The sequence below is a fragment of the Pseudophryne corroboree genome, chromosome 1 (assembly GCF_028390025.1).
Source record: "Pseudophryne corroboree isolate aPseCor3 chromosome 1, aPseCor3.hap2, whole genome shotgun sequence".
Taxonomy (NCBI): domain Eukaryota; kingdom Metazoa; phylum Chordata; class Amphibia; order Anura; family Myobatrachidae; genus Pseudophryne; species Pseudophryne corroboree.
The window spans coordinates 721,091,981-721,109,682 of record NC_086444.1 but is presented as its reverse complement, the minus strand read 5'-3'; the positions used below and the strand labels follow the sequence as shown (position 1 = coordinate 721,109,682).

General features: G+C 46.6%; 2 pseudogenes; one reads left to right on the top strand and one right to left on the bottom strand.

The window, feature by feature from the left end:
- Positions 1-14,613: 14,613 nt before the first annotated feature.
- Positions 14,614-14,731, bottom strand: LOC134945080 (5S ribosomal RNA; annotated as a pseudogene).
- A 2,581-nt stretch (positions 14,732-17,312) lies between these two features.
- On the top strand, positions 17,313-17,430 carry LOC134938160 (5S ribosomal RNA; annotated as a pseudogene).
- The last annotated feature ends 272 nt before the right edge of the window (positions 17,431-17,702 follow it).

Genomic DNA, 17,702 nt, shown 5'->3' with positions numbered 1-17,702 from the left:
TGCACACAATTACGTGCGGTACAATCGTTCTGCACATAAGCAACTAATCTTATGTACGGAGCGACCAGTGGAATCGAAAATTGTGGCTGCGAATTCCTTCAGCCAGAGCTTAATGGCCTATATGGGTACCGCACCAACCCTTCCTGGTGTTGTGCTTCTTTACTCTTTATCTATAGCGGACTTCTTAGTCTGCTGTACCTAGACCTCCTGGTCTGTCTGGACCTCCTGGTCTGTGCTACAGTAGACCTCCTGGTCTGCTATACTCTAATGCTCTTTTTTTAAATGTTTAACAAGGGATGCCTCCCAAGCCACCGTGCCGTCACTTACACGTATGTACCTCACGAGAACTCAATGATTTCCTGTGGTTCAACCCCAAAAATTAGAAACTTATATATATGTATACACACTCTTTCACCTCATATACTCTTTACTTTCGTTTCTGCGCAGAAATCCCTTTCATTCAGTATCGCAGGCTAATCCCGAGGAGTTGCAACTAGAGAAGGATCTATTAGCTTAAAATTTTGGACACTGAGATTGGTTTGCGCTATTATCGCGTTGCCTCCTTATCGCCTAACTAAAACAATACTATCGTGTTATTTGTATTATGTGGGCGTACCCAGACGCTCCGTTGCGTAATATACGCTCCGTGCGTCGCCCTTGCGTCGCGTACGCTAGTCCCGCCCTTTGTTAGAGACACATGTACGCAAGCCAGGTATATCCACAGAAATACAATTAACACGTTTATATCAATGTAGATGATCTTTAACTGTAATCATCTACCGAGCACCACACAGAACTTCCTTGTATCTTAAGCAAGCCGTGCGCGTGTTTTACAAATTACTCCTTAACGTATTAATATTACTTTTAACTACAAATAGCAACAAATCTTTCTCAGCACGTTATCAATTGTGAAATGAAACAGGAAAGTGAGGTGTGAAAATACACAAATGAAAAGAAATACAGGTGTGTGCGTGCGTGCGTGTGTACGCAAAACAGAAATAAACAGTTTTAAAAGACAATAGCGTACTGTTCTTACCTTCCGGTTCCGGATTCCACCAGCACTCCTACAGCGTAGCGAAACAGACGCTTATCTAGCCAGCACTACTATATCCCGATACGAAGGGATACTGCCTTCCCGCCCTTGCTGACAGATAAAGTCTGTGTTCGCTGGTGCGGATATGTGGAGGACGGACGAGCAGCCAATTGATAAAGCTAACTATTTATCTTATTACATTCACTATAAAATGGGTAAGAGACTCAGTACGCAATTGGCGTATGGGGTACCGTAAGTGTACGCACTTAGCGTAGCAGACGCTTAGTCGTGGTCGAGACGCACATGCGACACGCTCGCTCACAACTTAACGCGTGGTGTCGAGCACGCTATAGGCGGCCGACTACCGTAATGCTACGCTACTAGCGTAGCGTATGCTCGTGACCACGATGGAGAACACGAGCGGCGCAGATGCTCACGGGATGACACTCAGTAAACCTTGTATGCAACACAGTGAAAGATTGAGTTTGTACTGTAAACCTTGGTTTTGTAATGTGAGCACAATGCAATGCTAATTAACCTCTATTGTGTGAAAGCCTCTTGAGCGATTGAGACACTCTGAATACTCTCAGCAATGTAATAAACACACAATACCTTGCTAAGGTTCCAACACCTTTACTAACAATATCTAGCTATGTAAAAGTTAAAACAGTTAACAGTTCATACACTACAGGCTAACATCAATATCTAAGCAGACTAACTACACATAAATATACAATATCGTCACAATCTTATACAATAACAGAGAGAGAGAATATGGCAAATACAAAGAGATTTAGAATGGTTATAGAGAATAACTTACACACACTGGGGAATGATCGCTGCGCAGCTCTGGTACCAGCTCCGAGTTAGTCAAGATGAAAACCGTTTGTGGAGAGAAGACTGAGCTGGCCAGGCTGGCTGTCCTTATATACACTGCGTACAGTATACTACAAAGGGACCTACAATCTCATTGTTCATTGGACACAGGAATGTCTCCTCGCATCATAACAAAAGGTCATAGGTTAGTTTGAACAGGTGGGCTGTGACTATATCAAACTGCTCAGGTGGGAGGGAATCTGAGAATTCCCGCCGCATGGATAATGAACCGCAAATATAGTAAATGTCCAGAAACTACTAATAGACATAACTATACGCAGGAGCGATTAATCTTTACCTAACCAGCACTGGATTGTTTCTAATAAAATGTTCTTTAGTTAGGTACCAAACACCACTGCTCAAACCCTGTCTGACCCTTCATATCATGCAAAGAGGAATTTCTCTGTCCAGCGACCAGTTACATTAAACAAACTTACAGTCATTATTAAGGGGAACACTATCTATAAAACATACTATTTGGTTTTATTATTTAACGTTTGAGTCGCCCGCTAGACGCAAATAAACTCTACCGTAAATGCACATACCACGCGCTCGAGCGCATGGCCGAGGAGGCGCCATCACGCAGCTGCGAGTATCCGCACGCACGGGAGAGAATGTGCACGTGCAGCGGGCAAGCGCATGAGGTGAATATATGGCAACGTGTAGCATGATATTTTTCCGACTTTGACACGCGGGACCCGGTCTTCAACGCGATCCGGCGCGGTCAGTGGGAGGCGGGCCACGCGCGCTGGCGGTGGACACTGTGGATACAGGCGATCCCACTAGATCACCAGGGCATGGGCGCAGGTCAGGGTTTTCTCTTAAAACCGATTTTAATATCGCCCACAGTACCCGGTGGTTTTGCCAGCAAGGGAAATAAGGCTTAGACCTGAAGCCCCTCCCCCAGCCCCAGGGCGCCATTTCCAGCAAGTGTTCCCGCCCTGGAGCTGCATCTCTGTCTTTTCCTCACTCGCTGTCAGTGTCTGCGGCGCCATTATCCCTCAGCTCACTGTTCCTGGGACTGCTTGGGCAAATCCTCCTATGTAAAGCCTCCTGGTTGTCAGCGCTGTGCCTTTACATGACGCTTAAGTATTCTACCTGCCTTTTTAGTCAGTGTTAGTAAGAAAGAGTGCATTTAGTCAGGGGTTTATAGTACAATTACCCTGTGATATACATCCAGTTTCTTACTGTGTAGTGTTATATCTATTTACTATATAGCTGTGTAAGCTAGTCCAGTGCAGTATTATTGTCTGTAATAAACTCTGCATTGTACAAATTGTGACTATTTGTGTGTGCATTTGATAGCTGAGTGGTGTCCATCTCGTGTCTTTCACTCAACTTGCTATCCCTATATTCTATAACCTGAGGGTGCTTGGTGCGTCAGGTGTTATTTAATATAGGCTTTTCACAAAGATATACTGTATTACGTATTTTTCTCTGTGATTTAGTCACCATATCTCTCCTTTATCTCTGCTGGTGCTAACTACACTGCGCAGGTGTTTGGGTTTAGGGATATAGTGCTGCTAATAATTGTACTCTGTTACCTCATACTGCAAGTTATATCATGTCTGCTTCTGAGGGTAACGGTTCTGGGGCGGAAAACACTGCTGGTGTTGCTGAAGCCACAGGCACATATGGGGAGAATATATCAGCTGTGGGCTCTGGTTCTGGGGGCTCCTTGCCCCCCCAGTGGGACTGTGGCAACGGAGGCACATACTGACCCTCCGTGGGCCGCTTTTTCCACGCTTCTGCATACGCTAGTTCATAAACTAACAGCACCTATGGGACCCCCAATGCCAGTACAACCGTAGAAGGTCCCTGCAGCTAACCCGCCGTGGGCGGACGATTTATCTGCTCAATTAAAGAAGTTGAACCAGTCCCTGACTACTAAAAAGTCTGACCGTCCATCGCTCGCCTAAGTCCAAGAGGTTCTCTAAGCAAGCGCTTGTCTCCTCACAATCCACTGCTGTCACCGATACCTCGTCTGATGAAGACAGCACATACACTGACCCCACAGGTTCTGACACCGATACGGCTGATGGGGAGGTTAGTTCACATGTGGATGTTCCTGATCTTTTGGAGGCTATTAAGTTAATTCTGCAGATTATGGATGATCCCGAGCCATCCGTTCCTCCTAAGAAACCAGGTAGGTTCAAGCGTCAGAAGGTGATTAAACAAGTTTTACCTCACTCTTACCACCCAGTGGATATACGTCAGGAACCCTGGCAAAGCCCGGGTACGAAGTTTGTGCCTCAAAAGAAGATGCTGGCTCGCTATCCCCTCGCACCAGAGCTGTCTAAGAATTGGGAAACGTCTCCTCCAGTAGACTCACATGTGGCTAGGATGGTAGTTTCCTCAGCTCTACCTGTCACTACCGTCACTTCTCTAAAAGAGCCTACGGATAAACGTGTCGAGGGTTGTCTAAAAGCGATTTACACCCTCACGAGTGCTGCACAAAGGCCCACTATTGCAGCTACATGGGAGGCAGAGGCTATTGAAGCATGGGCCTTGGAGTTAGAAGCTGAAATCTCCTCTGACCATGCTAGACAATGCTTGTCATATATTGTCACAGCTTCTCGCTATATTAAAGAGGCGGTTTCTGATGCCAGTATCCTAGCAGCCAAGGCCTCTACTACACCAGTCCTGGCTCGCAGGATATTGTGGCTGAGATCCTGGTCTGTGGATATGGACTCTAGAAAAACCCTGGAGGTACTCCCTTTCAAGGGGGATATTCTGTTTGGGGAGAACTTAAATAAGATAGTGGATGACTTGGCTGCTGCCAAAACTGCCCGTCTGCCTAATACAGCTCCTTCTGTGTCGAAGGCCAAAGGCACGTCCTTTCGCCCCTTTCGTCCTTCAGGTAAATCAAAAGGTCAGGCGTACCATAAGCAGGCCCGCACTTCCAAACCTGGTAAGCCGAAGCCCAAAAGAGCCTGGGCTGCCCGTCAACCAGCTGCCAAGACCGATAAGCCTGCCGCATGACGGGGCGGGCCTCCCCCCTAGGGTATACCCAGGAATGGTTGAAGACCACTTCAGATGCCTGGGTATGGGAAGTCGTCACTCGAGGTTACGCCATAGCCTTCAAAAACCGACCCCTCATCGATTTTGCCAGACAGACGTCCTGTCGGACCAGACAAAGGCAAATACTCTGCATTCGGTGGTACAGATCCTCCTGGATACAGGAGTTGTAGTACAGGTGCCTCTTGCTCAGAGGGGCCGGTGGTACTATTCTTCGCTGTTTCTAGTCCCGAAACCGAATGGGACCTCCCGGCCCATTCTCAACCTCAAGGCACTGAAAAAGTTTGTGAAGGTTTCCAAGTTCCGTATGGAAACCCTTCGCTCTATAGTTCTGGCCTTGGAACCTGGGGACTACATGGTCTCCCTGGACATACAGGATGCTTACCTGCATATTCCTATAGCAGTGTCACATCAACAATACCTGAGGTACGCTATTGGCAACCTCCATTACCAGTTTCGGGCGTTACCTTTTGGTTTAACAACGGCTCCGCGAGTCTTCACCAAAGTTATGGCGGTGATGACGGTGGTACTCCGCCGTCAAGGGGTCAGGATACTGCCGTATATGGATGACTTGTTAATCCTGGCAAATTCCCCAGATCTTCTCCTGCGTCATTTGGATATGACGGTACGGTTTCTACTAGCCCACGGGTGGCTCATCAACTGGAAGAAATCCTCCCTGGTCCCTGCTCAGAGCATGGTGCATCAGCGCTCCGCTGTTGGACACTCACAACCAGAGGTTGTTCTTGTCTCAGGAGAAAGTCCTGAAACTTCAGGACAGGATTCGTTGCTTCCTTTCTCGTCCGCAAGTGTCGATACATTCGGCAATGCAGGTGCTGGGCCTCATGGTATCAGCATTCGACATGGTGGAGTATGCTCAATTCCATTCTCGCCCCCTCCAGAATGTCACAACTGAGGGCCTGAGCTGACAGGAGGAAGCCTCAGTTGTAGGGGCTGGGGTGAAGCTAAACTTCGGAGGTTTTATCAGACGCCTGGACATACAAGTAGAATGTAGGAAGGTTGCCCGAAGGCGTGACCATGACAACCAGGATTAAAAGTCAATAAGTATTTATTAACAGAACTCCATGTAATCACAGCAGTAATAAGTCAATAAAGATATACAGCAGATTTGATAAAAACAGTTCCTGGAGAACTACGGGTTGGCAACGGCCACAGGGAACTGGTAGCAGTAGGTACAGTTCTTAATGTCCCAGAGATGGAATGTCCTTACCAGACCCGTCCGTATTATGAGGTATAACCAAGGAACACACCAGCAGATGTTTCACTGGAACCTGGTAGCACTGTAGTTGAGGTAGCTGCTGAGGACGCTGGATGGAACCAGCCAGGTGTTAAGACATGGAGTAGATGCTAGATGGAACCAGCCAGATAGTAGAATGAAGCTAGGGAGCGAAGATGTAGAAACCGATGGTTTGCAGGTACCGATGGTATACAAGTAACCGATGGTATGCAGGTAACCGATGGTATGCAGGTAACCGCTGGAAAAGCACCGGCTCTTTAAGAAAGCTGATCACTGCTGGAAGCTGACCGCTGGAAGCAGATGAGACTGTAGCTGGAGACTGGAGCAAACACAGGAGACTATAGAGTCAGGCTGCACCGCAAGATGGTAGGCTGGTGCGGGTCTCTTAGTGGAATCTGGAAACAGGAGCTGGAAACCTGAAATGGAAACAACCACAGGAGAGAGAGACTGGAAACAAGGTTTGACAACCAAAGCACTGACGATTTCCTGGTTCAGGCTCAATCCCTTTATACCCTTAGGTATGCAGGGATTGGATGAGCAATTAGGAAGACTTTAGCGGAGCTATGGATTGGAGGACAGGATCATGTGACTAGAACTAAGATGGCTGCGCCCATACCGGCCAGTGGAGGGAAACCTTGTTTGTAACACCACATGGAGATTCCTCTGTAATGGCGGCGGTGAACACAGAGAACGCCGACTTGCGTCTCAGACCTCCAGCGCGGACGGCCGTGGCCGCAGTAGATGAAGAGTGCCACATAACCTGTAATGCATTGAGAATACACAGAGGATGCCCGAGGCCCCGCCAGCTGGTGACGCCATGCCAGTCGCCCAGGCACTGGAAGGACAATATCCACGGACCAGCAGAGATGAGACATGACATATGAATGCTAGCAACATAGCTGGAAACCGGGCCTAGGACGCTGAGCCAGCCTCAGGAGACACCTGAAAGGTAAATAATGGCGTCCAGATACCCGGATCGTGACAGCACCCCCCCCTTTAGGAGTGGCCCCGGGACACTTCTTAGGCTTCTGAGGAAATCTGGAGTGGAAATTCCGGACCAAGGTAGGAGCATGGACATCTGAAGCATTGGTCCAAGAGCGTTCCTCAGGGCCATAGCCCTTCCAATCAATAAGATATTGTAACTGACCATAACGGAAACGTGAATCCAGAATCTTGGCAACTTCATACTCAGTCTTGACTTTAGGAGTCTGGACTTGAGTCTGGACTTTAGGAGCCGAAGGTAGTGCAGAATGGAATCGATTCAGGATCAGCGGTTTCAGAAGGGAAACATGGAATGTCCTAGGAATTTTCAAGAATGGGGGTAACTGGAGTTTGTAAGCAACAGGATTGATAACTTGTTCAATTTGAAAAGGACCGATGTAACTGGGAGCAAACTTCATGGTTGGAACTCTCAACCTCAAATTCTTTGTAGACAGCCAAACACGATCACTCACTTTGAGGGCAGGAATTGCCCTACGCTTCTTATCTGCAAACTTCTTGTATCTAAATGATGCTTTGAGCAGAGCCACTCGAACATTCTTCCAGTTGTTTGAAAACTGGCGCAAAGTGATATCAACTGCTGGTACAGAAGTCGCTGGAAGCGGTTGGAATTCTGGAACTTTAGGGTGGAATCCGTAGTTGATAAAGAATGGTATTGAAGAAGATGAGGAATGATATTGGTTGTTATGGCTGAACTCGGCCCAGGGAAGGAGTTGAACCCAGTCATCTTGAGAGGAAGACACATAAATGCGGAGGAAGGCCTCCAAGTCCTGATTCACCCTCTCAGTTTGACCATTGGTCTGAGGATGGTAAGCTGTAGAAAACTTTAATTTGACTTGGAGGGCTTGACATAAACTTCGCCAAAATTTGGCTACGAATTGTACTCCTCTGTCAGAGATGATCTCCTCGGGAAGACCGTGTAGTCGGAAGATCTCCTGAATGAACACTTGAGCCAACTTGGAAGCTGACGGAAGACCGGTGAGGGGAATGAAATGTGCCATCTTGGTGAACCGGTCAACCACTACCCAGATGGTATTAAACTTGTTGCACATAGGCAGGTCTGTAACGAAGTCCATCGACAAATGGGTCCACAGTCGACGGGGAACAGATAATGGAACCAGTTGCCCCGCAGGCGACTGGCGGGATACTTTGTGTTGGGCACACTTTGGGCAAGAAGCAATAAACTCCATGACGTCCTTTTTCAGAGTTGGCCACCAATAAGTCCTAGAGATGAACTCAAGGGTTTTCTGAATGCCTGTATGTCCGGCAAAACGGGAAGCATGTGCCCAATGCATGAGCTTCTTCCTTAGCACCGACTTCACAAAACTTTTCCCTGGTGGGGGCGTAGAGTCCATCCTTACCGTGGAGAATGCCATCGGATTGATAATAGGATGCTTGTCTGAAGACTCCGACTCATTTTCTTGCTCCCAAGAGCGGGAAAGGGCATTGGCCTTGCGATTCTGAGAGCCCGGACAGAACTGGAGTTTAAAGTCGAACCTAGAAAAGAAAAGTGCCCATCTGGCCTGACGAGGATTGAGACATTGTGCGCCTTTCAAATACAAAAGATTCTTGTGATCGGTAAGTATGGTAACAGAATGAGAAGCTCCCTCCAGCAGGTTTCTCCACTCCTCCAGAGCGAGTTTGATTGCCAGCAACTCCTGATCGCCAATGGCATAGTTGCGCTCAGCTGGGGAAAACTTCCGGGAGAAGAAACTGCAAAGATGCAGATGACCATCTTTTGCTCTCTGGGATAGCACCGCGCCTACTCCAATGGTAGAGGCATCCACCTCAAGGATGAAAGGCGAGTTGATGTCGGGCTGTTTCAATATCGGAGCAGAGATGAATCGTTGCTTTAATAAATTAAAGGCTTGCATAGCTTCTTCAGACCACTTGGACGGATTAGCACCCTTCTTAGTTAACACAGTGATAGGCACCACAATGGTGGAAAAGTCTCGTATAAACTTTCTGTAATAATTGGCGAATCCTAAAAATCTCTGGACCCCTTTGAGGGTTAAAGGTATCGGCCAATTCTGAATAGCTTGTAGTTTCTCAGGATCCATCTCTAGTCCAGAACCGGACACAATGTAGCCTAGAAACGGAATGGATTTGACTTCAAAAACGCACTTCTCCAATTTGCAATAGAGATGATTGACACGGAGACGGGTCAGAACTTCCTTTACCCAGAAACGATGTTCCTCCAGATTGTTGGCAAAGATGAGGATATCATCGAGATAAACCACGACATGACGATATAAGATGTCTCTGAAGATCTCGTTCACGAAATGCTGGAAGACAGCTGGAGCAAAACTTAATCGGAAAGGCATGAAGAGGTACTCACAATGTCCTTCACGGGTGTTAAATGCGGTCTTCCACTCGTCACCCTCTTGGATCCGGATGAGGTTGTAGGCACCCCTCAAATCTAATTTCTTGAAGATGGTCGCTCCGCTAACTCGATCAAAGAGTTCTGTAATCAGGGGTAAAGGATATCGGTTCTTGACAGTGATGTCGTTCAAGCCTCTGTAGTCGATGCATAGCCGCAGGCCACCATCTTTCTTCTTGACGAAGAAGAAACCTGCGCCAGCTGGGGAGGAAGAAGGTCGAATGAAGCCCTTCGCCAAATTCTCCTTAATATATTCTTCCATAGAATGCGTTTCTGGTAAAGACAGCGGATAGGTTCGGCCTCGAGGTGGAACCTTCCCCGGGATGAGATCGATTGGACAGTCCCATTCCCTATGAGGAGGAAGGATATCGGCAGAAGCTTTACTGAACACGTCCGTGTAATCTTGATACGGAGGAGGTGCAACATCAGACGACTTGGAGGAGGAAGAACATACGGGAAGCACTTTGGACAAACAGGTCTCAGTACAGGAAGGACCCCATGCCAGGATTTGGGTAGTCATCCAATCAATCGAAGGGTTATGGAGAAGAAGCCATGGAAGGCCCAAAACCACTGGATGTGTGGCTCTTGGAATTACTAGGAAGGAAATTAATTCTGAATGAAGAACTCCTACTTTCAGACGAACTGGTAGAGTTCTTGAGGAACTAACTGCATCAAAAATCTTACTGCCATCCACAGCAGTCAAAGATATGGACGAGAAAGTCTCTCAGTGGGTAGGGACCACCGTTTAACATATGCTTCTGTTATAAAATTCCCAGCTGCTCCGGAATCTAGGAGGGCAATGATGTTCCTATAACGTTGAGCAATTTGAAGCGAGACTGGGAGATTACAATCATGAGGAGATGGAGAGGAGAGCATTACTCCTAGCCGGCCCTCTCCTTGGCGGGCTAGGACTTGAAGTTTCCCGGACGTTTGGGACAGGCATTGATTACATGAGACGGAGCTGCACAGTAAAGACAAAGTTACTCAGAAAGACGTCTTCGACGCTCAGCTGGAGATAGACGGGAACGACCAATTTGCATGGGCTCATCTTTGGGTGGAGACGGTTGACGAAGAGGAGGAGCAGAAGATTTTGGGATAGATGACCTTCCCCGCTCGGTTGCCATTTCTCTGAACCGTAGATCAACTTTTGTACACAGGGATATTAGCTCATCCAACTTAGAGGGCAAGTCTCTGGTAGCTAATTCGTCCTTGATGCGTTCAGATAAGCCATGCCAGAATGCAGCATACAGGGCTTCATCATTCCATGCCAGTTCAGATGCCAGGATCTTGAATTGTATTAAGTACTGTCCCACAGTATGCGTTCCTTGGCGTAAACGAAGAATCTCAGAGGAAGCAGAAGTTACACGGCCTGGCTCGTCGAAGATACGCCTGAATGTCGTTACAAAGTCATTATATGAGGACAACAGGGTGTCGGATTTCTCCCATAAAGGTGATGCCCAATCAAAGGCGGAGCCACTGAGGAGGGAAATAATGTAAGCAATTTTAGAGCGATCACTAGGGAAACTGCCAGGTTGTAGCTCAAAATGAATTTCACATTGGTTGAGAAATCCCCTGCAAGATCTTGGAGATCCATCATATTTTGCTGGTGTTGGAAGATGAAGACGTGGAGCAGAAATGGGTAAGGTGGGTGGGGTTACAACTGGTGTCACTGTGGTGGACGTACCGGACGCCCCTGAACCACGGAGGGTCGTTTGGATCCCATCCAGCCGAGTAGAGAGATCCTGGAGACAGCGGATGATGTGGCCTTGTGCAGCCTCCTGATGTTCGAGTCTGGCTGCCAGTTCTTGCATTGGCCTGGCCGCTTGATCCTGGTCTCCAGCTGGATTCATCTGGTCAGTGCTTACTGTCACAACTGAGGGCCTGAGCTGACAGGAGGAAGCCTCAGTTGTATGGGCTGGGGTGAAGCTACACTTCAGAGGTTTTATCAGACCCCTGGACATATGAGTAGGATGTAGGAAGGTTGCCCAAAGGCGTGACCATGACAACCAGGATTAAAAGTCAATAAGTATTTATTAACAGAACTCCATGTAATCACAGCAGTAATAAGTCAATAAAGATATACAGCAGATTTGATAAAAACAGTTCCTGGAGAACTACGGGTTGGCAACGGCCACAGGGTACTGGTAGCAGTAGGTACAGTTCTTAATGTCCCAGAGATGGAATGTCCTTACCAGACCCGTCCGTAGTATGAGGTATAACCAAGGAACAAACCAGCAGATGTTTCACTGGAAGCTGGTAGCACTGTAGTTGAGGTAGCTGCTGAGGACGCTGGATGGAACCAGCCAGGTGTTAAGACATGGAGTAGATGATGGATGTAACCAGCCAGATAGTAGAATGAAGCTAGGGAGCGAAGATGTAGAAACCGATGGTTTGCAGGTACCGATGGTATGCAGGTAACCGATGGTATGCAGGTAACCGATGGTATGCAGGTACAATATCCATGGACCAGCAGAGATGAGACATGACATATGAATGCTAGCAACACAGCTGGGAACCGGGCCTAGGACGCTGAGCCAGCCTCAGGAGACACCTGAAAGGTAAATAATGGCGTCCAGATACCCGGATCGTGACACAGAAGCTGATTCTAGCCAAGTGGGACGGCCTGCCTCACCGGATCAGGTCTCAAATGATCTCTTTGACTCCGGAGGTCCGTCTGTCGCTGCTCTGGTGGCTCCAGGGCCGACAATTGTGCACAGGCATCCCTTCTGGGTCCTGTTGACGACAGATGCCAGTCTAAGAGGTTGGGGCGCGGTGCTGGAGCAGCACTCCTTGCAGGGTCGGTGGACCAAGGAGGAATCTCTCCTCTCGATCAACATTCTGGAATTGCGGGCGGTCTCCAATGCGTTGAACCTAGCCCAGCATTTGATTCAGAACCGTCCTGTTCAAGTACAGTCGGACAACGCCACCACAGTGGCTTACATAAATCATCAAGGCGGCACTCTAAGCCGTTTGGCAATGAAGGAAGCCTCACGGATTCTACGTTGGGCAGAACGCCATCTACCGGCAATATCGGCAATATTCATTCCGGGAGTCCTGAATTGGGAAGCGGACTTTCTCAGTCGTCAGGACGTGCATGCCGGCGAGTGGGGCCTCCATCCAGAAGTGTTTCAACTCCTCGTGGAAAGGTGGGGTCTTCCAGATGTGGATCTGATGGCATCTCGACACAATCACAAGGTTCCGGTCTTCGGAGCAAGGACAAGGGATCCTCAAGCAGCATTCATGGATGCTCTGGCAGTGCCGTGGAGGTTTCGGCTGCCGTACGTGTTCCCTCCGGTGTCACTCCTGGCCAGGGTAATTCAGAAGTTCAAGCAAGAAAAAGGAAATCTGCTCCTCATAGCTCCGGCGTGGCCCAGACGGCACTGGTTCTCAGACATGCAAGGCCTATCGTTACAGCGTCCACTTCTACTTCCACAATGCCCAGACCTCCTCGTTCAGGGCCCCTGTGTCTACCAGGACCTAGCCCGGCTGTCTTTGACAGCGTGGCTCTTGAAGCTTCTATCTTAAGAGCTAAGGGTTTTTCCGAAGAGGTCATTAAAACTATGATGCGGGCCGGGAAACCGGCCTCTGCTCGGATTTACCATCGGGTCTGGCATTCCTACTTTGTTTGGTGCGCATCTAACCATTATGACGCTTCCAAGTTTAGTACAGCTAAACTTTTGGCTTTTCTACAGCAGGGCCTCCCTCAAGGTTCATATTTCTGCCTTGTCGGTGTGGTTTCAGAGAAAAATTGCGACTTTACCTGATGTTCATACTTTCACTTAGGGTGTGTTGCGTATCCAACTTCCCTATGTCCCGCCTGTGGCTCCTTGGGACTAGTCGGTGGTTTTGGAGGCGTTGCAGGAGCCTCCATTTGAACCTCTTGGTTCAGCTGACCTTAAGTGGCTTTCCCTTAAGGTGGTGTTCTTGCTGGCTATTGTCTCTGCTAGAAGAGTGTCGGATTTGGGTGCCTAGTCTTGTAGTTCCCCATATCTGATTTTTCACCGTGACCGGGCAGTTCTTAGGACTCGTCCTGGATATTTACCTAAGGTGGTTTCTTCGTTCCACCTTAATCAGGAGATTGTGGTTCCAGCTTTTGTCTCTCCTGATTTGTCTCCCAAAGTGCGGTCTTTGGATGTGGTATGGGCTCTCCATATCTATGTGAAGAGAACTGCTTCTATTCGAAAGTCTGATTCTCTCTTTGTTTTGTTTGGATTTCACAAACGTGGCTGGCCTGCTCACAAGCAGACCCTGGCCAGGTGGATTAGAATGGTGATTGCACATGCTTATGTGAAGGCTGGTCTGTCAGCTCCTGTTCACATTACGGCCCATTCTACTCGGTCTGTTGGACCTTCTTGGGCGGCCCAACGTGGTGTGACCCTTGATCAATTATGCAAGGTGGCTACGTGGTCCTCCGGGAACACGTTCATAAGGTTCTATGCCTTCGATACTGCCGCTTCCCAGGATGCTTCCTTTGGACGCCGGGTTCTTGTGCCCGCTACAGTGCGTCCCCTCCCATAAGGAACTGCTTTAGGACATCCCCAAATCTCCAGACTTGTGGAGCCCAGTGTACCCCGCAGCAGAAAACGAGTTTTATGGTAAGAACTTACCCTTGTTAAAACTCTTTCTGCGAGGTACACTGGGCTCCACAAGGTGCCCACCCTGACGCACTTAGCTGCTTTGGGTTGATATGGCATTAGCCGCTGACACTTCTCTTGTCGTGAGAGTGTGGTGTATGTGGCTACTAACCGTTGTCGTCTCTTTTCCTGCTACTGCATTGGGCTGGTTAACTAAACTGAGCTTCTGTGCTGGGAGGCGGGGTGACATAGGAGGCGGCGCTGTGCATTCTGGGAACAGTCAAAGCTTTGAGCCTGTTGGTGCCTCGGATCAAGATCCTACTCTACACCCCCCATTGTCCAGACTTGTGGAGCCCAGTGTACCTCGCAGAAAGAGTTTTAACAAGGGTAAGTTCTTACCATAAAAATTGTTTTTGACAGAAAGTTAAAAAAAGTGAAGTAAGAATGATGCAGATTGAAAGAAATCTCCTGAGAATATGGCCCACAGCACCTAGTATTACCTGGAGGTCTCCCATCCACGTACTGACCAGGCCATACCTGCTTAGCTTCCGAGATCGGACGTAATTGGGTGTACTCAGGGTGGTATGGCTGTGGGCCGTTTGAGTCAGGAAATGAGAGGAAACACTTCTGCTTTCTCTACTAAACGGGAACGGGGCTCTGAAGAACCCAGTCACAGTTTTCCAGATGAGAGAGTGTATAAGATGGGTACTTCTGCTGTCTGTTGTGATTGTGATTTGATCTGGGCACAAGCACAATGTCTGTGTCCAGGGCCACCGTCAACCAGATGAGAGAGTACCAGAAGTGAAATAGATATTAAAATATTGAAAAGCAAGATAAATACGGAGATGTTTTATGAATCACTCTATTGGAAAAAATATTGAACTGTACTGTAAATCTACATCCCAACAAAATGCTGTATCTGTGCTATAAATTAGATATCAAATGGGGTAAAGTCAGTGACAATCCTTGATGATTTGAATATAAATTATTCAAATACACATATTCTGGTTATTGATGATCAAACAACAAGATATGGAGTATCTGCAAACTGTGTATATCGTCTAGTCAAATAAATCAAACATGAATAACGACACAAGCAATGAATTCAGAACAATGCAGTCAAATGACAGGGTGCTGAGGCGCGTGTGCCAGATAATAATCAACCACTATGAGTGAATAAAAGTCTCGGATATTAGGATATTTTCAGCACAAGATATGCAAAGTTATACACGAATACAAAAAGACATTACCAAATGGTATCCATGTACACTGAGAAACATCAATTGTAAAAGCTGATACTGAGTCACTGGATTAACTATTTTTGCATATAGGTGATCCTGCAACAATGTTGACAATTAAACAAGCATGAAGATTGATGCTGAAAGGTAGAGACTTGTTTTTAAGTTTAAAGTATCACTGTGTTTGTTACAGTACAGGCATGGCACTTGTGTATGTCATCATTTGGCTTATGCTGAGTATAACACATAAAGTACTGCATCAGCTAAATGGAAAAATAGAAATAACCCGAACGCTGTATGTGTGCGTATGGAGCTTGTAATAAAACTTCTGGTGAGTAATTAAATAGGACTAATCCTATTTGAAATTACGGAGCAGGTAAAGTTGTTGTTATACCCAATGGAAAGGTATGTGGAGCTGTGCACGGGCAGACAGATATATGATTAAATAATAATGATAATAAATTATAATAAAACGGGCTGACCAATCGCAGCTCGTGAGGATTAATCATTTTAAATTGCACATGGGAGCTTAATCATTCAGGATATGGATCCTGAATGATTTGGCTCCCATATGCAATTTAAAATGATTAATCCTCACGAGCTGCGATTGGTCAGCCCGTTTTATTAATACTGAGGCTAGGCGAGAGAGAGCATGGGGCTTCCGTGAACAAGCCTAGTTCGCAGGTGAAACGTACGTCGGAAATCTGAAGTCCATCCAGTGGCATCATCGCGGTATCGCCCTCTCCGGAACGGGCGGCCGCGCGGTCACAGAATACGGAGCACGGACATGATCTAAGAAATTACAGCGACCGGCCGCTACAATACCTACAGTATATTTCTGTAAGTGGTAACTCTATATACATATATTTGTCTGGCCGTGCACAGCTCCTACCTTCCCATTGGGTATAACAACAACTTTACCTGCTCCGTAATTTCAAATAGGATTGGGCCTATTTAATTACTCACCAGAAGTTTTATTACAAGCTCCATACGCACACATACAGCGTTTGGGTTATTTTTATTTTTCCATTTAGCTGATGCAATACTTTATGTGTTATACTCAGCATAAGCCAAATGATGACATACACAAGTGCCATGCCTGTACTGTAACAAACACAGTGATACTTTAAACTTAAAAACAAGTCTCTACCTTTCAGCAGCAATCTTCATGCTTGTTTAATTGTCAACATTGTTGCAGGATCACCTACATGCAAAAATAGTTCATCCAGTGACTCAGTATCAGCTTTTACAATAGATGTTTCTCAGTGTACATGGATACCATTTGGTAATGTCTTTTTGTATTTGTGTATAACTTTGCATATCTTGTGCTGAAAATATCCTAATATCCGAGACTTTTATTCACTCAAAGTGGTTGATCATTATCTGGCACACGCGCCTCAGCACCCTGTCATTTGACTGCATTGTTCTGAATTCATTGCTTGTGTCGTTATTCATGTTTGATTTATTTGACTAGACGATATACACAGTTTGCAGATACTCCATATCTTGTTGTTTGATCATCAATAACCAGAATATGTGTATTTGAATAATTTATATTCAAATCATCAAGGATTGTCACTGACTTTACCCCATTTGATATCTAATTTATAGCACAGATACAGCATTTTGTTGGGATGTAGATTTACAGTACAGTTCAATATTTTTTCCAATAGAGTGATTCATAAAACATCTCCGTATTTATCTTGCTTTTCAATATTTTAATATCTATTTCACTTCTGGTACTCTCTCATCTGGTTGACGGTGGCCCTGGACACAGACATTGTGCTTGTGCCCAGATCAAATCACAATCACAACAGACAGCAGAAGTACCCATCTTATACACTCTCTCATCTGGAAAACTGTGACTGGGTTCTTCAGAGCCCCGTTCCTGTTTAGTAGAGAAAGCAGAAGTGTTTCCTCTCATTTCCTGACTCAAACAGCCCACGGCCATACCACCCTGAGTACACCCGATTACGTCCGATCTCGGAAGCTAAGCAGGTATGGCCTGGTCAGTACGTGGATGGGAGACCTCCACGGAATACACGGTGCTGTGGGCCATATTCTCAGGAGATTTCTTTCAATCTGCATCATTCTTACTTCACTTTTTTGAACTTTCTGTCAAAATTATATTATTGATCACCTGGAGCTTGTAATATATCCCGACTTCACTCCTGTGACCGTTTGGACATTTTGAAATTATTTTAAAGATATCCAAGAATATATTTTCACCTTATTATATCTTGAACTATATTTCGTACAAAGGCAATCAAGATTTTTTCACGTATTTGGCTCACCGTGTGTGACCCTATTTATAGCATAATAAAAGTTA